This window comes from Anopheles stephensi, chromosome 2 (assembly GCF_013141755.1).
Source record: "Anopheles stephensi strain Indian chromosome 2, UCI_ANSTEP_V1.0, whole genome shotgun sequence".
Lineage (NCBI taxonomy): Eukaryota > Metazoa > Arthropoda > Insecta > Diptera > Culicidae > Anopheles > Anopheles stephensi.
Genome location: NC_050202.1, coordinates 74740836 through 74761684, shown reverse-complemented (window position 1 = coordinate 74761684; position 20849 = coordinate 74740836). Strand labels below are relative to the sequence as shown.

The 20849-nt window shown below is 47.6% G+C and overlaps 1 protein-coding gene across 5 annotated transcripts in view; it reads left to right on the top strand.

Moving 5' to 3' along the window:
- LOC118506219 (serine proteinase stubble-like) overlaps positions 1-20849 on the top strand; it is a 99020-nt gene that overhangs the window by 14090 nt on the left and 64081 nt on the right. The window contains exons 2-3 of one of the 5 annotated variants that reach the window (XM_036043054.1): positions 1008-1116; positions 14523-14644. The exons of 3 other annotated variants lie outside the window; for them this stretch is intronic. The gene's annotated coding sequence lies outside the window, so the exon portion shown is untranslated. The remainder of the gene's footprint in view (positions 1-1007; positions 1117-14522; positions 14645-20849) is intronic. One more of the 5 variants, XM_036043055.1, reaches the window with a different exon arrangement.

Sequence of the window (20849 nt, the reverse complement as noted above, 5' to 3'; positions counted from 1 at the left end):
ACAGGAAGAAATTACGGAAACCTGTTTGTATGATTGGGGGGAAAACGATTGTATAATAACCCTCGACCGATCAGCTCGCAAGACTTCTGGCACTGGCAAGCGATCGTAAAGTAGCTAAAAAGTAGCTACGGCCCGGAATCATTGACCTTGTTTCGAGAGTGAATTTTCGAGCCCACCCCTTACGCAGTCATCCCCACCGATCGTCCACCGATCAATGTCGAAAGACAGGCCAACAGGGCTACCGTTGGTGATTCTCAGCGAGTCGTCCGTCGAAAAGTCGAAGCCAGCCGGGGAAACGAGCAGCACAAACAATCCATCCGTTTATTATCAATAGCAGTTGATTTGAATGATGGTGAGCGAAATCAGATCGGGCAGACAGAAGTGGCAAAACAAAGAAATCAGCTCCGCGCCAGGAAAACATCATAACGCCAATCGACAATCGGCAACTGACATGCGATGGTGCGTGGTTCGGGAATTTCGTGCTTCTGGGGGAGAGGAGGGGGGGACTTGGAGTGTTTTCTGGTGTTTATCTTCCGGCATGCTGAATTAATGGTAGCTGATTTCGACCCTGCTCCAGCCAGTGGCTGGAAATCGCAGACGAATCGCATGAGTTTCTGAAAGCGAACGGTTTAAGTAAAAAGATTAATAATGTAGGGACAGAGAGCACAAGAAAACCTGGCTCCAATCCACCATGTTAATCCCATTTTCACAGTCATCGTTTGTTGGCTCAATGACAGCACTTTGGGGTGCATGGATGGCCAGACATCCACGACGTTTGACGTTTTAATTAGCCGGGCAGCTTTGTTTGCTTTGGCCAATTTTTGAGATAGTCTAAAGGATCACTAGAAAGCGCATGTTTGTAAGATAATTAAAAGGAAATGTGTTAAATGACATGCTCGTTGTGGAGAACTTTTTTATGATGCAATAATACGAGGCACAAAATGCCCTTTTTCGGTGTTTAGTGCAATATTTTAATTCTACTTTCCTTTCTCTCTCTCTCTTTTTAGGTAAGCATCTCCACCGATAAATCGAACCGAATGGACCAAACGATCGCAGGAAAATTAAAGACTGACCTCAACACACCGAACGGAAAACCTTCTCCTTCCCCAGTTAATGGTATGTAACTGTGCCACCGAGCTGGTGCAGAATCATTTGCACATCTATCTTAATAGCCACAGAAATTGAAACAGAACGACAGCAAACACGATAACAACCCAGTCCCGGGACTGGACGACACACATTGACATTCAATTTGTATTCTCGAGTCGCTCGCAGTCGGAACGACTCAATCTGCCCCATTGGTTCAAATTTCTTTCCCACATCGATTTGCCACGAAACGGCCGCCGCTACATTCACGTTTCGAAATTGACTGTAGAATCCACTTTATCACTTTCTTGCACGGATGCAGATGGCTGCAAATTCTTCCCTTCGGGTTGGATTATGTAAGAGCAAACCAATAAACAACCATTCGGGCGTACCTTTTCCAGGGACCTATCGACGGCTTTTGACTCCCTTTCGACTGGTGAAAAGTGGAAGAATCTTGGTCGGGCACTAACCCTGCGTGGAAGCTGGTTCCCGTTGTGTGTGTGTGTGTGTTTGCAGCACGTGAATAGTGTATGCTAATTTTATTCAATTATTCCCTACCGATTGAGCCACACCGCGACTCACTCGCACTGTGTGCCCCGCAGTAACGTACTAACGAAGAGTGCCTTGCCTGTTCCACGCGACGCGCGCGACAATGAGCTTTTAATCGCGGTTGAGCTAGCGATCGCAACCGGGCGTAATGTGAAAATAATCCTTCTGGCCTTCCAGAAGGGTATGGATGCGAGTGCGGTTTCAAGGGGTTTTTTTTTTGCTCAGCACTCGTTCTCGCTGTTTCTTTGATTCGTACGTGAGATCTGTTGGCGAGCAGTACTCATGCAAATTTGAAGCTAATCAAACTGTGGCATGCGAACGCTCGAGGGGAAGGGATGGGATGATGAGAAAGTGTTTTTTTTTTTTTTGGCTCGAGTCTTTTAAGGGCGAATAGACAAAGTCTACTCTGGTCTAAAAATGGCCGAAGAAGCGAGTTTGTTCCGCGACCCGAAAGCGGTTCATCATCCTGGCAAGAATCGGCGGCTAATGTCACGCAGGAACGAATATGGTACGGCTTGCCCGTGGTCACGTTCACGCTGATCGTTTCTCGGCAAATGTCGCGCAGATTCGTAGAAATCACACATCATTTAAGTAGCGTGAACGATGCATTACGAACTGCAGTCGTTTCGCCGTGTCGTGCTTCTCCTACCTCTGCACTGTATCCTAATGTGCGTGGAAAGATTGATGTCCACGGCCCATCCTTGCTGGTAAGATGGAGTTCTTAAGATCTGCCTCCATAACAACTCGGGCCGCTGGTGCTCGCTATAATTAGCGCAACCACATCGCAATCAGACACGCGCGAATGCAACGCAACGTACAGAACACGACACGTTGTCGCCGTCAACGGTGTTGTCCGCACCGCGGCACAAAGATATGCGGTTGCGTTTGACGCAACAGGAGGACGTTACTCCTCTGCCAAACAAGTTGCGGATGGGCAGAATCGGAAGGATCCTGTGAACCCGGCGTGGCTTGGCAATCGTTCCTCGCATCCCTCCCGATGGTTATGAGTGATGAAGGTTTAGAAGGAGTGTGTGTGTGTGTGTGTGTTGCAGTGGACGATGATGGGGTTAAGTGTGTATGGCACGCTCTCGGGCGGTTGCAGTTGACTATTTTAATTATGACAACTCTCGCCCCAAGCACTTTCGCTACCTCTCTGCCTCACTACGTTGAGAAAAAGTGAATGAACCCCTGCCCGGTGGAGCCTCGGTTGTCGTTTTCATCGGTGGTGATCCGATCCAGTCCCGTCCAGAGGTTGTCGTTCTTACTGTGCGTCCACCCGAACACACACACACACACATGGCTGCACTGTAAATCTGCTATAATCAGCATAATGATAGCTAGAACCGGGCAAACTTTCATTTCGCGACGGGCAATGTATCATCAGTGCGAGTTATCGCCCGACGCATCAGACGGTGGGACAATAATTGAAAGCGAAACGGCATAACGCTGTGTTTCTTGGGGTTTGCCCTGTCTTGGCCGGTACCTTCAGAACAGCCGGTGCCGGTGGTGTGTACGCAGCGCAAAAGCTTGTTTCAGATAATAATAAATTGGCTGTTAAGTTCCAATTAAAATTCCACCCGCTCCATTTGCTGTACCGAGTGGCTCCAACATTTACCACTGACCACATTAGTGAAGGTGATGAAATACCAACAATCGTCGAGTGCGGTGGAGTGGAGTTTGCTGAGGTTGCGCCCAGAACAGGCCCTTTTTGGATGGTGTTCGCTCGGTTTGCCGCTATAATTGTGATTGGAAGTAATATTTCTTTGCTGGAAAGGGGAGCTCAATTATTTAAGCGCTCATTTCTCATGGTTTAGAATGAATGTCCGGAGGTACATTCGGGAGATCTTCATCATCTCGTTGTTCAACACACTAAAGTGTGAATGTCCATTCTAACGATCGTTTGCTAAAGGATGCTCCAAATTTTGTCCAAATAGAGTGTGATGCTATCTGCCACACACAATTGCGGTTTCGTTTCTTGCCAAGACAAAATCGGGACACCGGTAGAAGCTACCACAGTCCACGGGTGCCGAAATAGAAAACTGCCCCACACTGCTGAACGATACAGCGTCCGGATACAGTTATCCCGCAGGTCTGGGCACGATTTGGCCCAGTATTTGGTGGTGACTCGCCGGACTCGCCGTGCTCCACCGTCTTTTTTTTCTGTTGGAGCTGTTCGCGTAACCGTAACAAACGGCCTCACATGCTCGCCGCTTGTAGTTTGGCGCCTCGGAAGCAGCATTCCGAAAACAAACAGCACCGCCCGGGACCGCTCCGTATGACCCTTTGGGCTGGACCGGGTATGTCCCCGTAATGTGGAAAGTGGCAAATAATGGGCGCAAAACATGTTTCACCAGTTATGGGTGAATTATCATATGGAGCAGACACGGGTGTGGTAGCCCGTGCCTATCGGGATCTTGTACGAACTATACGCCTTTTTGGCAAACATTATTTGCGATGATTTGTGCACCTTTATGAGGCGGCACTGCAGATAATTGGGTCGCGGGTGGTGATCAGCTTTCTTAAGCTTTTAAGCGTTTTTCACATTAACGTGACGTCTGATAACGCTCATTAAATGCTTCTTTAATTTATTTTGTTGTTAGAATAATTGTAAATGATAATCCTGGAATATTGAACTGATTTTCTTTGGGGTTTCCATCACACAAAGAATTTTCCAGCAAGCTTTTCCGATGACCTAATCCACGCTAGCTCCAAAATCGAGAAAGATTAAACATTAGCTCCAATAGCGGGGCATCTTTTTCTACAACATTTAACCTTTTGCCCAAACCGATACCGTTGAAGCTTAATCTGGCCGATTTTTTTCTTTCTACTCGTTGGTTAAATCCAAACATATTGATCCATTGTACGGCCAAACATTTTCCTTCCCCCTTTTTCCCCCAAGAGTATACCCCCCTCCCTTCCCCTAACCGATACCCCATCATTAGGGCGATGGTCAGGATGATGATCGAAACCGCGCAATTAAAAACAGATAAAAAGGTATCTCTCGCTCTCGATCGACAGCGATCGACGGTCCCTCTGTCTCGCTCTGTTTTCCCACCTTTCCCGCTCGCACACTATCACGTCACGAAACGGTGCATGCGGGAAAATCTGTGAACAGGTGTTTTAAAAGAAATCAAATCCCGTTACCACCGGGCGCATCGCTATTGAACTTTCTCTCCACTGTCCCTGTGGCCGCATGCATTGTCTTTATGGGTGTAAAATGGTCGTAAGCATTGGGACCGCCTTCAACGGTTCTACCGACCGGGCCTTTCGGGCCGGAACTGTTAGAATAGAGCTTTTGGTGCGCGTGCGATTGATTAAAAGTCGTGCAAGTGATCGAACGAGCAATTATGTACTGCCTGTGGAAGATTGTTTGTAAATAAGGTGCGCAGGAATCCTGTTTGGCTGGGGCTGGTCTTTGGTTGAACAGTTCCGGAAACATAGCGGGAGGTTTATTGGATCGGAAACAATTTATTAGCGAGAGATGTGAATAACAAATTAATAATTGCTCATAAAACTGTTAAGCCGTAAATGGTTGGGCTGAAACAAAACTCGCTCCAACCAAACGAACGATCGCCCGCATTTAAAAAAGGGCCAGTTTACAATACCCGGCCCAGAGCCCAACGGTATCGGGGCGATGGGGTAGCAGGCCCGCAGTGGGTAGGTGGCATTCGTTTCATTATGTCCACGGGACCAGAAAAAAAAACCCCCACCAAATGTTACAGCTACAGAGAGTAATTAACCGATCGGATCATCCAGCGTCGTGAAGCATGGCGCCGGAAGACTTGGGATTGTAATTTGGGAGTCGATCTAACAAAATTCGTTCTACAGGCTTTTTTTTTATAACCCAACTCGTACCGTTAGCGGGACGGTTTTTAAAACTGGAGCCCTGTAGGATTTTTTGCTCTCACCCTCCCCAGCTAGCTATCATGTGAAGAGCGTGCCTCGAAATTAAGATTATGTGTTTTTATTAATCTTAATAAATTCCTGAAGAACGCTTAACGTCGCTGAGGGCGGCCCTAGCTAATCCAAGGCAAAAGAAAGCTTGGGGTGATAAAAGGGTTTTCTTTCTTAAAAGAAAAGCTTAATCGGGAGCCCTTTTAATTACAACAACAGAGAGAGAGAGAGCATTTCTTTAATTTCATTCTCACATCCCGCACGGTTACTTTCTAATGCTCCACACAATCGCAATGTGTTAACATGGTGGGGCAGGGTTTTTGTTCTCGATACGAGTGAGTAATCGTTCGCGGACAGTTGGCAAACTGCTCAATGTCACAGCATGATTGCCCGCGGGTTTCTTCCGATCGGTTGACCCCTTTTTCCTTTCACTGCACCAAATGAGCCGTGGAGAAATGGCGAATCTGATGCGAGCTGAATGCCTTCATCCCGAGCCGTTGCAGCATTCTGGACCTAGATCCGGTACTTCGCACTACGAGCTGGACACACGCGGGTCCGATCGCTACTTCCAGCTGAATAAGACACACTATCAATCATCATCACACACATCGGAAGGCCAATTGTCCAATAGGCGTCCCCGGCGATGTATGCTCCCATTTGTATCGGCTACGATCCCACGGCCGCGCGAGGGCCTGACCTCGGTGAGACCTGGTGGCGTAATTTTCCCGGTAACACCTATTTGTGGAGTTCAAGATTAATGACCCGTTGAAAGTGGGCAAAGCAAAACAAAACGGTATTGGCACTGGACGGGTGTGAACAAGGCCTTTGCCGATTTGCGAATGTGTTTCAGCAGATTTCATATCGGCCGAATTGTGGCACCGCTGCTACTCCTACTCTAGGTCAGTGTGGGGTTTGTGAGACTGGTACCGAGGGAAAGGGGAAATGGGGTTAGGAAAATTCCCGCTGTGCATTTCAACCATTACCCGGGGGTTCAAGACATACAGACAAGCTCGACATTCAATTAGAATTGAAATCTGTGTGCTGATGCCAATGTCCAGTGAACCTAACGGATCTCGTGTGTGTGTGTGAGTGTGTGTCTGCAGCTTCGATTCCAAGCGATTATAACAAAAACTGTTTTCCCTTCTGTAACGTACGTCCACCAGCTTGAGGTAGCGTAGATGTGCGATAATGCCGGTACCTTTTACGCACAATTAGCTACAACATGGTAGGCGTACGTTCCCGGGCCAACGTCAAATCTAAGCAAGCGCAGATAGCGCAATGCACCTAGCTAAAGTACGATCTAAGTAGGTCGTACATAGGTTTCAAACTTTACCCTGTTACCTTCGCAGCATTGGTTTCTCCAGTTTTGCACCGGTCGATGTCGCGTGTAGTATTTGAGTGAGTTTGTGTACCGTGATTGTGCAATCGTTGCGAACTGACTTTAACCCGAAGGAATTCGATCAGATCGGAACACGGTGACAGGGCGATCCGAAGCTATCGGCAGAATCCAATCTAGCAGGTGACATTTTACTCATTTAGATCCGTCAAACGCACGGCGAAACTGTACCGCCGCCGTGTCATCGCTGATGGGAATGTTGCAAATTCCAGTCAAGTTGAAACACTACACCCAGCGTACCTGCAATCTGGCCGACCAGCAGACATTGCGATGTGCTGGCTGATGCGCAATGATGCCTGTTGCACAATAGCTAGATGTCACCGATGGGAAGCAGTGGGAGTTTCGGCATGCCGATCGCTTGTCGTAGATTATGACGGAAGTCATATAAATTCCTTCAGCCTGCTGTAGCCTCGGAATCTGTCGAACGAGATATACTAGGCCTTGTCGAACCCACAACCTGCCGGCCAATTAGTATTTGTCCGTGTTTGTGCCGCTGGTTCAGGTTAACTGGCCTGTCCGGTTGACTAGTCGGTCAGCCAACCGCTCGCCAAGGAGACCTGTAGCGAAGGGTGCATGGACCAGAGTGATGGTGGTGATGGGCGGCTAGAATGCAGACGATCGTCCGTTCGCCCGTTCTAGGCTTCCGCCAATGCGCGGGCACGATTATTGGAGTGTGTAAAAGATTGATGATTTATTTTCTCTAATGTGCTTCTCGTTCGCTTTCTGCTCCCATTTGCACTCATTTAACCGCGCCCCGTAGGGTGGTCAACGAATTCTCCAATTATTCCACCGTTCATCCAGAACCAATCGGAACCCCGACTGGGTTGCGGGAGGACCCGGCTGTGCAAAACCAATCTGCTGCCCAGAATGAGCCGGCGTAAGGTGCCCCCGGCCGGTTAAGGGTGGGCAGTAAGTGCGCAAAGTTGCAAATTGAAATTCTTTCAACGCGGCAAATTGTGAATGAGGCCCCGGTGGAGGTACTGATGTGTGTACCGGAGTGCTCCGGAGATCGAGATAGATTGGCCGCTCGATGCGTCGGCTCGCTCGAGGGCGGCCTGTCTAGTAGACGCACTGCACACCAGGTTACAGGTTGAAAGAGGGTTTCGGCAGAAAGTAGAAAACAAACACCGCTAGTTCATTTGCCGGGCAGCTTCAGCTAAATGTTTCTCGAGATAAATGGTGAGTGATGGAAGCATCGAACTGGTCCGTTCGTTCGCCAGAAGCGTTCTGGGTTGCGATTGATTTGGGTAGTCGAGTTTGGCAAATTGACGGCAGCTAGAACATATCGCGCCTAACATCATGCATGCATGCAGAACGTGAACATTGTTAGTGCAAATCGTTGGTTCTTTCCGGTGTTGGAGGAGTTGTCCAAAATAATTGCTAGGCGCCTAGGATGCCTGTTGGTTCTTCGGTACGTCTTTCGTCTTCGCACGCACTCAAGCAACGGGACAAGGGAGCTCAGTACACCGCAAAGAAAGGGCAGAGTTGAAGTAACTCGCATGTGTCCGCACGTCGAGAGTATATCGGTAGCAGCGTTCCCCTGAGCTCAACAGTAGCTTGATAGGCGAAAGACGTTGCCCTGAGCATTCGGCGAGTTGTGTCCATAAACATGCCGCAAATGAACAGAAATAATGACAGGGTTGGTGCTGGAAAACACCTGCTACCGTGATGCTAGAAGTCGTGAGTTCCGGAACGGGACTTTGCTCGATCGAGAACAATTCTTCAACATAATTCTTGATTGAACGGATCCAGCGGCTTTGGGAGAGAGACCGGAAAAATCTTTCTCCACGCACCCTGCTCACCGTTCAACGCTTTGCGCCTTCCTGCACGGTGTTGCGGGTGAAACAACAACGCGCGTTCTTCACACCGATCCGTGATGTTGTGTGTGCGATCATTTCGCGGATCGGTAATGTTTCGATATGCTGTAAAGCGTATCTTCACGCGAGCTCTGTCGGGAGTGATCGCTGGCTGGCTAACGCCCGGGAACGTCTACTTCCATAAATCAAACCGGTCAACCGGGCCTGTTGGAGTTGATCGTCGCTCACAAGCCCATAAAGTAAAGCTACTTCCATTTGCTGCGATGCACCTTTTGCCTGGCACGAGTGTAGCTAGGCAAGTAATAAATCAACACTTGCCCAGAAGGAAATCGGGGAAGGGTTGGAAGAAACAGGACCGGACAACTAGCGAGGCTCGGTGTGCGGTTCACAAAAATGAAGAGATCACAGCCAGAACCGGAGTGCGCGCTGGAATCGTTACCGGAGGCTTTGGGGCGTTAGAAGAGCAACATGTAAATAGAGCTTGTAATGCACTGGGTAAGAGATTACCTGCTGTTAGGATGCAACAATAACTCAACTGGCTGTTTTGCTGCTGGAACCGACAGCGCCAAAACAAACAACCATAAATCAGGAGCAATCCGATCGTGTGCGAGTTTTCCATCCTGTATGATGATCATTAGATCATTTTAATGTACTCTTAATCGCTTTGAAGTGTTTTCTTGTAGGTGCATGGTGTTTTAATGCTTATTCTTAATTAATTATCAGTTAATCGATGGCACTTGCTGTAAATACTTTAGCAACCTAGAATTTCTTGGTTGGGACTTGTAGACTTTGAATCCTTTGCTCCTATTAGTCTTTCAATTACTGATTGTGGGTCATGCGTTGTTGGGCTTGCTTTCAACTTGGCGAAAATCAAACATACTCTCTCATTCGCAAGTGCTTCAATGCCTAATGGTAAGTCTCTTTTCACCATTGAATGCTGAAAGGAGGCCTATTACTCTCTTCAACTGCTGCTCAGTTTAAGTGATCTTCACGCGCATTATGAGTAAGGTATCGTTCACTCCAGTGGCGTCAAGTAGTTTCAATGATCACACTTACGACTGTACCCTGTTGAGCTTGAGACTAAGTGAAAGAAGATGGCCTGTTCGCTGGCAAATGAAGACGTACGATTTCCTCGCGCATTGTCCAATAATTGTCCCTCAATGATCATTTTCTAGTTATGAAAATTGATCAAGAAAACCAATGCTTACATGATGAACAAATTGTTAACCAACTTCAGTTTCTGCTTCAGAGATGCATTCCTTATCATCACAAACACTATGTAGCGTTATTCCTTACCGCTAGAGAAAGTGCACAACAATTCAGCACACGAAGCATTTGATCGGTGCACGTCCGGATCGCACCATGACGATTAGGGAACGCACCATGCGGATGGGTTTTCGTTGCCGGTCGCTTACACCACGAACGAAGCGATCTGTGTTCTGGCATGCGGACGAGCCATTTGACGATCCTACCAGTGATGAACCCGTTCCGTTTCGGTACGAGCCCCGAGGCAAAACCACATCAGGCCAGCAGACTTTGCCGGGTCTGCGTCGGGTTTTTGCCTTGCAACACCGCACCGTGGTACGTGCGTAGTACGTGGAAAACGATCCCTCTCTCTCTCTCTCTCTCGCTCTTTAACGTTGTACGGAACGCATCGGAATCATCAGCAGCAGGTACGGCGGTGTAGCTCCCAATCGGACGAAATGGCAAAGGAATGCTGTTTGTGGTTCGCGCGGAACGTTTTCGGAGCTGCACCAGAATCTCTGCCGAAGGTCCGGGAAGGTTCAGGGTTTGACCGACCTCCACCAAGCCAAGGACCACCGTGTTTGCGTGTCGTGCCGATTGATCCCTCGGATCGGGACCGTGTGTGGTGTGGTCATCGAGAAACGGTTAGCCTATCTGGCCAACGATCAACCGGCACACGGGAACGCGTACGCATCGAGTGGTCCGGGCTCCAGAGAGGTCCCGCTATCGGGTGGGGTAATAAATCAAAATGAAAATGTCATTAGCTCTAGATCATATGCTTCCATCGTTGGGGTCGGTCTGTACCGTGCGGAGAACGGTTACAAGTGGTGGGATTTATTAACGTATGGAATTAACGAAGTTTTTTTTTCCTACTTCAAATGCTTTACCCCTGCTAGCCAGATGTATCTTAATTGACTGAGTGTGATTCAATCAACTCTTGGTATAATTTTGTTTTGCTCGAGCGAAAATGGACTATGCGATTAGAAATGCATCATTTGGCATCGATAAGTAAATGTGAAAAGTCATACGTTAATGAACAGTTTGCAATGCTATTGCCTGTCCAGACACGCATCTAGACACGCACACTTCTTCAGAGTTCCAGATGTAGTTTAATGTTTCCGGAATGACATTTTATGTTTTTCGTTTTTCATGAGCACTTCGAAGAAAACGGGCCTCGGCGTGTTTATTACATTAAATAAATCTTTGCCACGTTCGGCATCGTTCGCCCGGGTTCTCGTTACAAAAATCTCGTTTAGCACCTCTATGATATAATTGAACGACCGTACCTCAAGACCTCCTTTTTATTGCACAATCCGTCCGCCTGTCGCCTTCGTCGTTTTGCGCTGTGCGTTCGAAGGTGACGATGCGTATCTGCCGCACCGGGACAATTAGATGCAAATGAAGAAATAATTGGAACACACGGTTCTGTCATCGGGCCGGCTCGCCGGGTGCAGGCACGAGTGGTTGGGCCCATCTTGTCCATCCCGGTTTATGTGTGGTGTAATTTCATTTAATTTAGCAAGACTGTAGCGCAACGAGATCAAGGCGTACTCCAGCACTCCAAGAACCGATGCACCGACCGATTCGGGCTGCACTGGATATGCACCTTGCACGTTGCTGGTCGGACGTCTTTTTTAACAGTCTCCGGCTACTTCAGACCGGGTTTTATTTCTCTGGACTTATATTAATCTGTGTGTTAAATTTGTTTTTCTACCTCCGTTTCGTGTGCTTTCTCCGTACGGTCCGGCGGGATGAGCGAGATAAATCAGTCTGCTAGTGAGAATTGCAACCAACCGATCCGTGGTGCATTTGTTTGCTCCACTTCCACGCATTCCACCTGCCAAAAGGCCAATGGCCAGTGGCAATGCCGCGCTTACCGGTATCTGGTTTTGCTGCACCGTGGTCCCGAGGAATCTGCGGGAAACTCCCTGCGGGCAGTTTGAGTGAATCAGCACGCAGCTTCAGCACTGCCTGGAATATCAGCGGCGGCCTCTAAATCTACCGGCTGACCTATAATAGTGGAGCCCTTGAAGCCGAGCGTCTGGTTAAACGGGGTTGAGGCTGCCCTTGCGCAATGAAACCCCGGGATCTTCGAGATCGAGATACTTGCGGCACACCGTCCCAGTGGGGTTTTGCTATACGTACCGATCCGGATGGTCCGTTGCGTAATTTTGTATCCAAAGGTTTTGTACTTTTTCTACCCATTTCTCCCCCCCCCCCCCCCCCGGTGTCGAAAGGCCACCGAATCTAACTGCACTGCTGTTCCGACCGATCTTACCGAGCGATCGTTGATGATCGCGATGTGCGAAATTATTCCTCCCCACATTCGCATTCTCGCCAGTTACGGCTGTTGATTTATCTAATCTAACATGTGTACGTACACACGGTGCGTGGAAGGCGCGGTGAGCAGAAGTAGACCCATTGGGAGGTTTCGACTTACTGCAGAGCTTCGGGGGTGGGCTTGAGTAGCCTTAAGCAAACAGATGGTGGAAGGTGGCGATCATCCCTCACTGGGGTCGGAAGGTGTGCCTTTGTGTGCATTTTGGAAGAGCGAGAGAGAGAGAGCTAAAGGTGTTCATGAGGTGCGAGTAGCAATGGAACTGTATGGTGGTGCGTTAACCCTTCTGTCTTGGACCTTTCTCAGGGGTGAGCTTGAGTTAAAATGTAGAAGAAACAAACCAGGGATGCAGCACGCAGCTGGTATTTGGACCGTAACGCGATTCTTATCTGCAAACGGTGAGATGAGAGATTTGCGTAAAGGGAAGCAGCTGGGAATGGTATGTACGGGGTGGTATATGTTATGCGTTTTAGAAGGTTAAACTTGGAAATTAATATCAGTACTTCAGCCTAAGTCAGCATTGCTTATTTCCACTTACCGATAAAATATTATCTGCGATGTTTTAATCATGGTTTCCAAGCGCTAGCGAGCTATCTTAAGAGTGCAAAGCTCGTGGAAATGATTGCAAACTTTGAGGAGCATGAGAGGTAATTTAAGAACTTGAATTAGGACATAGCTCCTTTAAGGTTATATGAGGATCAAGAGTAGCTAATAGATTCTAGCACATACGCGTTCAGAGCTCGTTTCAGAGGTCGTGGACTTGCTTGAGCTTTGTGGCATGGGAATCGTTTGGAATGTCGGTAGATCTTTCATTAATCTCCAAGGATATAGAATTTAAATTCTACCTATTCTCAGAACTCACAAGAGCTTGAGCTTAAACGCTCAGAGGAGCTCTCAAGCTACTGCTCATCATCGCGAACAGATCGCGAAAAACTGCGCTCGCTCTGCTCACCTTCAAACAGATATTTGACAGCAACAGCTACGTAAAAGAACTGTTCGCATACCGCTTCTCTTACGCACACTTCCTTTTATTTTGCTACAAAATTAACAGTATATTTTCCCCACCCCAAGTTTTCCACATGCATATGCCTGCATCTCAGCAGTCCAAACAGTCCGAACGTCCTGGCCGATCCGGTTTCGCTCTTCGGCTGCGAACGCATTAGCGAAATCGTTCTGCCCACCACCCCAAGGGGCGGACTGGCAAAGAAGTAAAACCTAACGGCAAAATGCAGCGTGGTTAGCGTATCGCGATAACCAACACCGGTAACTTGCCAACCGCGCTCGCTATCACCGGGCATCATTCGACCGCCATTGCGTATCGGTGCGCGCGAGTGATCTTGTTCTGCTCTGCAGACAGCATAAAACAAATAGTGCGTCGTCGCCGTGTCCACCATTTCGGTGCGACTTTGGTGGTATGTTGCGCCGTTGAAGTCCGTCCGGTCGGCCGGATGGATGGATGGATGGTGGAAAAGACCTAGTTTTTCACTCGCCGTAGATCCAATTCTTTGGCATTGGCATGGATGACCTTCTTCTGGTGGCGATGCCAGGCAGTGGAGTCTGGCCGGTGCACCGCAACACATGGTACCGTACATGCCGTACGATGCTGGCAGAGCACCGGGCCGCTAGGCAATATGGTTCAGCGCTAGAGGTCGCGTACGATGTAATAAATAAAAGATTTTCCTTTCATAACACCGTTACATGATTTAAGCCGCGGATGGATCGATGGATGTAGAACGGGCGCAGACCAACTAGCCGCCTGATCTAAATTCGGCCGTTCGTTCCAGCGAGGAGAAACCCGGATTGCTGAGCTGCAAACATGGAGTGAAAGGTTTCGAGGTCCTTTCTGCATCGCTCCATTTACGGTGATGGCACAACCTGGTCCGAAGGGAATTTATGTGTGCCATCTGGCATCGTTTTGCATAACCGCTGCGCATGGCTGATGTTCTCAGTTTCGCGTATCACTCCCTAGGAGTCGATCACGTTGGTGCCAAAATATTGGTTGGTTATTGATCAACTTTTAGGACAATTTCACCACACATCATACAATCTCTCCAGAAATTTTCATTGCAGAGTAAACAGCTGTTGGAAGTAAAACAGTTCGAAGTTGATGATTGTTTAATTAGTGCCATATTCTATCTTAATGGGATCAAGCAAACTTGCAGAGATTGATGATTGTTGTTGTATTATCTATTTGCAGGTAAAAGGTGCTTCTCCCGCTTAGCTCAGACAACCATATAAACCAATCTTAAATCGCTCGGTATCGCTGGCTACGTAAATACACAGCCGAACCTGCTCAATCAACATCACAGCCAGAAGAAGGTTTGTAAGAAGCAAACAAGTAAAGCAGAATGCTAGCGATAAAACTCCACCACCGGAACGGATGTGATAATTATCAATTTGGGGGGAAAAAATGTTAGTGTTTATGAATAATCATTTCCCATCTACGACAGCCAAGCTTTGCATATCATATGCTGCAGCCCGCATCTCGAAGTATCTGTGTGTGTTTGCAGTAACAGATGCTATCGGGAGTTGAACGGTTGCACAGCCTTTTTTTACCTTCACCGTGGTATTTCTAACGCAGCGGACAGTTATGACGTATTTTTGGGAATTTTGAGCGGTTGTTTGATCTGGCCGTTTGATCTGCGGTATCCTGCTTGCTTCGGCATGCTTTGGTCAGCTCGGAGAAGGTGATAGCGTCACAATTGCCCACTTCCAATGGCGATAAGACCACCAACGATATCAGCATCGCTAGGGGCTGAAAATAAGAGCCTTAACTTTCACGTTAATAGAGGACTTTCATCATTCATCGAGGCTGAATCGCGGTACTGCAGCCGAATATGCGCATGGTGCAGAAGATGTAGTAGGTAGGATGATACCCCGGAGTTCCGGAAAGCGAGGTCATTTACGGCCTATGTTGATCATTTTATAATTTGTCTGCTCCAAAAAACTCGAACGCAAAAGCTCGACGTCGGTTGGCTGTTTGATAGATTGTAATTGTTCAGAGAGTGAAGAAGAAAAAGCTTCATAATGCTGAAGGAGTTTGATACAGGACGGTGGACTTTGACAACGGAAAGCTTTTTTACAAGCAAGTACCTAGGTTTGATCGGTTCATAAACCGTACCAGTATCGATATCTCTAAGATAGCGTGAAAAGAGGTGAGATACCAACAAAGTCTACAAGAACCAAACTCACTTCCTTCCACCGTTTACAAGGCATCACTTCTCGACGATACTCCCTAAAAAAACCCCACCACACTCTACCGCAATTGACCTCTGGGGCGTTCATAGTGGTAATGATTGATGAATCGTGATTTACGATTTGGGCTTCCTCGGTGCGCAAGCGAACCCTATTGGATGGACCTCGAGCTCCAAGTTTTGCGTTGCCTGTCGGGATCCGACCAGATTTGACCAGCAGCTTTGAGGGTTTTTTTTCCTACTTTTCTATCGCACGGTTTCGATGCGCTCCGAATCATAGGCCCTTACCGCGTTCCGGTTGAAAAGCGGTTCGTTCGGTTTCGGTGAACGTGAGAGAGCTGCCTGTGTGTGTGTGTGCAGTGATCTCTGAACTTACCGAAATTACTCCCAACTCGTAGGAACGTTGGTGGGAAGCGTCCAGACGACGGGGTCTAGCCGGCATCAACGGAGTTGGATGGATTTTACTTTCGATCTCAGGCCTCTGACCACCACGACCGGTATGACGTCGGGGACCCGCGGGCACGAAATCAGCTGGAAGGTTTTGTTGTTGTAAATGGTTCGATGGAGCGGATGAAATTGAAAGTAAGATAGTTTCCTCCCGGAGGCGACTGATTGATTTTGGTGATCGTCTATAAATACTCCAACGCAATTAAAACGAGCAATGAAAAGGTAATGACAATGACCAGCGGGACAATTAATCTTACTCTATGTAATGAAGATTGGATATCTGAAGTCCTGCTCCAAAAATTGATCGATGTTTAATGCATTTTTGTGAAACTATCGCAATTGGTGGATTTTAACTCGAAGGAGTATCACGGGTTTGCACTTCATCTTACAAAGGCTCACAGTCTCTAAGAAGACTGCCAAATCTTTGGTTGTTATCTCATCTCCCGAAAAGCAGCCCGCGTAGGGCCGTAAACAAAATTAAACTTTCGACCAGCCTTCGAAGACTTTCAATGGAAGATATCCTCACTGCGTGAAGGTAAACGACCGCATAATGTTACCGTCGATGCCCTCAATGTTGATTTTTCGCCAGTCTTCTCGCGCCCATTCTCGATATTGTGAGAAAGTTAGGCAATTATCCGATGGTTCCTCGGCTCTTGACTCCTTGAAGCGTACCTTCCCTAAAGAGCAGTGCAACGTGCAACTGCCGAGAATGTTTGGTCGATTGCATAAAGTCACCTTCTCGCGGTGAGATACACAACATAACGAGCATACATACAGTGTCTCGCCGAATACCGATAACCTTGACCGCAAAGCAAGGGGAAGAAAATGGCCAGCAAATGAGCAAGACAAAGTGAAAAACGCATTTGGAACTGAAGATAATGATACTGTTGGGTGAGCCAAGGAAGCTGCGTTGCTTGTAAGTGCATTTTATGCCAAACTGCGGAAATGCATGATGCAGTGACCGTTTGAAACCGCAAAACCCCAGGCGGATGCATTCGTTATTTGCCTCGTTTTTTTTGCGTTACGTGTAGCCGCGTGGTTGTAGATCTAACAAATTGTGTGAATGAATTTGCAAATCGTACGAGCCGGACGGGCCAGGATCGCCCGACTGGACGCAAACCGGATGATAATGAAGATGGCGGTGATAATAATAAAGTTCGCGATCGGCAAAACCACGAAAGCCAATCGCACCCAGGGGTTTTTTTTTTTGGTGTATGTTAAAAAGAACTTCTTCGTTTACTCGGTCGAAAAGGAAGAAAAACGGTTGGGTTGAATGATCGCAAGTTGGGTTGGATTTTTTTCCGTGTTCCTGCTGGAATGTTACGTAAACGTTTCGTGTACACTCGTTCCCAAGGTGGGGTGGGGTTGGGGGGGTTAAAGACGGGAGGCAAGATCTTGCGAATACAGCAACTCACACACCACAACTCGGGCAAAGGTATTACGGCGTGTGGAAAAAAAAAAACACAGACACGGACAGGCCCCAAATATTTCCGCCCAGTGGCGCAGTATCGTGGGTGCAATGGCGGATGGTTCGTAACCAGCAGGCAAGAAGCAGGTGGTAAAATGGCGAAAACAGATGATTAGAGACCGCAGAATCGGAATACGATTCCGATATAATTGCGGCCCGCAGTGGAGTGGTTGAGAGAACGCGAGGCTCTCGATCGGTGAAGGCATTGGAATGATTTTTCGGGGCCACAAAATTGTTCCTTCGGCACCCCGGCGGCCCCGGAGTTGTGAGGGTCGGAAGACGCGACGCGGCGTGATCGTGTGCGAAAGACACTAACAAAAGGAAAACGAACTCAGTACGCCGGGCCAGGAATGGAGAAGGAGTGGTGAGACGTAGTGGAGGGCACTACCGCGCACTGGAACGTTTTGTGGTGAAGAGAAAAGTTGGCCAAAAGTGGAAAATCATCCGATGAGAGGCATGAGAAAAGTGTTTTGCACCACGAGCAGAAGGGAAATTTGGGGTACAGCATATGTATATATGCAGCCAGCCACGGTGCTAGAGATCTGCAAATACGAACGCATGTCCCGGGGATGCGGTTCCAGCGTACCAACACGCGACCACACACGGACGGATGCGGTGTCAGAAATGTGTCTAGCATTGCGGTCAGCTGGGCCAGTAAGCAGCAGCTGGTGCAATTTTGGGGTGATGTAATTTTCGGCCGATTACCACATAATAATTTCGACCGATATTCGGGAGTTGCTCCTGATTTGCTGTCATCCGACGGGTTGGAACGTTTTCGGCTGAATGATTTTGGCTGATGACCTGACTGTCTGGGTCGATATCTTGAGGTTAGGTTCATTTCGCTTCCATTTCGCTGGATGTGCGGTAATTGGTTAGTGCCATTTATGCTAGCGCTGGTTTGGTAAAACGAGACACTAATATTACTTCTTCACCAGTTTGATGGCGTATTAGGTCATGCTGGCTAACTGGAGAGCTAGACACATTTTTACTGAATTTTATTCAACTATCCAGAGACATTATAGAATGCGATTGCATTGTACTAAGACCTTACTCCACGCACGGTGAATCTCAGGTCAATTGTCTTCATTACTTCAACTCCAACACTATCTCCTTCATATGCAAACACTAACAAAGGAAACTCGAACTAAAGTTTTTTTGCTTCAAATCAAATGTTGCACATGAGAAAACGTGTCTGCGGGATTATCTTTTACGATGTGAACCAGTCACTTGACTCCACGCCATGACACCTCATGACGATTCTATTGTGTGTTTTGGGGCGAGTCTCGCTTGCGCATCATTAAGAGATCATTGCCATGCAGAAGCAGAATTTAAGCTGAACACGTAGACGGTAGGGCTGCGGCAAAAAAAATCGTCACCCCCTTGAAGTCCTGTTATTTTGCCAACTTGAGGCTATTATAGCTGTGAACTACCTACCAAGAGAATGTGTGATAATTTGATTACACGACTGTTATTTTCCATCCGTCTTCTATCCATCGGCATTGTTTAACTTTTTCCTTTTTTTATTTTTTTTTGTTGAAGCGGCTCTTCTTCTCATTTTTTTCGCTAATTGCAATTCTTCTTAAGAACATAGCTGAACTTCCAGCAGGCTCAAAATACCTATAATCAAATGTTGCAAACTCTGGGGCAGTTTGTAGCCCGGAACTTCCCCTGACTTGTCACCAGTCTCAGATCATCATCTGCTTTGTCTTGAGCGTTCTGGAAACACCCGGTACTCGCTCGCTGTTGCCTTCGCCCATCCCCCATAATCGAATCGCGTGGCCAGCAATTGAGTTCGATGAAGGTACGGGGGTTGAAAATACGCCTGATTGATGCAAAGGGCTAATTAGATGCTGCACTCTTGTTATCAAGGTTGTTGATGTGCATGTTGAGTGCAAGCAGGAAAAACATGTAAATAAAATCGAACTCCAACTCCGGGACCCGATAAAAGCATACGCGTGATGAGTGCGACGAAGTTCTGGCGAGTTTGGAGAAAAAAAAGGTTGAACGAAGGAATAACACAACCTTCCGTAGCTTGAAGCCCGGGGAAGGACTCCCTGCGATGAGATAATTGAGTGATTAACTGGATGCACTCGGTGATAAGAACGGGCCAACGGGGTTTGCGTACGGACTCGTTCGCTTTTCTGTGTAATGAGCATGTTGAGCAGGAAAGCCAGCGCACAACAACGTGTACAGGTTTTGTTTTATGACTGCTGAAGCCTATTTCCAGTATCTTGAACTGTGTTTTTTTGTGTCTCTTGAGCTGGTCATTTTTGTTGCACCAAGGGGGCAAAGTTTTCTGGTCTGGTTTTTTTTTCTGCGACAAAAACAGGATATACGCCTGACTGACACATTTACTGACCTTGATTGATTGAGGATCGGAAAACTGTTGAAGCTGTGGCTAATGAGTAGTTATCGATGTTACTTTGTTACTTCTAGCTGCTAGTGGTTAAACTCATTGGAGTGGCATTAATTTACCTGTTAAGTATCGTAAATTAGAGGAAGAAGAATTCAGTAAGGAGAAGCCTCCCGTTTAATGTTGAATAATATTTATAATTATTGCCCAATGATAGTATGCAAACTACGTTGACTTCCATTTCGCCCTAGTGAAGCTTACACTTCCTGAACTATTTTTCCCAAGCTACAATTTAAACCAGTTCCAGATTTCCGGTTTTAACAACCACCTAAATAATGTGCGCTGAGCTAGCAATCGACATCAGTTAGTGGATATTGATTTATTTGTTTTAACACCCCGACCAATCGCTGCCCGTTTTACGCCACGGCTCGTGACACCGTGACTGCATGTGGCGCTTTGCCATTGTGTTCTTCGCCCGTGCTGCGCCCAGGCCCGCGCTATGCAAAGTGCAACCTGCAAGAACCAGCCAGCGCAGCCCTTAATTTATAGGCCACTGTCACGACACACAAAACATGGCTGGCGGCAGCGGTCCCGCAGCTACCGGGCATTCGGCAATTCGGCGTGCCGCCCTTGACGCAGGGCTGAAATTAATCGGTCTCGCATGGAAATGCATCATCTATTATCGATATAAATTGAATTCGAAGCTCTCCCTCTCTCAAACAAATCTAGTCTGCCCGCCTGCAGTGCAGTTAAACGCTCCCGTATCATCACGATCATGTCAAATCGTGAAGTGAGTTGCTCCCGAATCTCCCGAACCAGCCAGACAATACCCACCTAGGTGCTGGGTCAAGTTAGACCGTACGCTGCGGTCTCCAGAAAACTTCCAGCCGTGTTTGCACTTAGGGGGTGCCCTTCCCTTTTATCTTTATCGTTCTCTTTTGCGGTGGCTTTTAGTGTACGTGAGAAAAGCAAATCTTCAACAGAGTGAAGTGGAAAGGTACGTTTCATAGCTCGTTGTTCGATACAGTTGTTATCCCTTCTTCAAGCACCAAGCGCATGCAG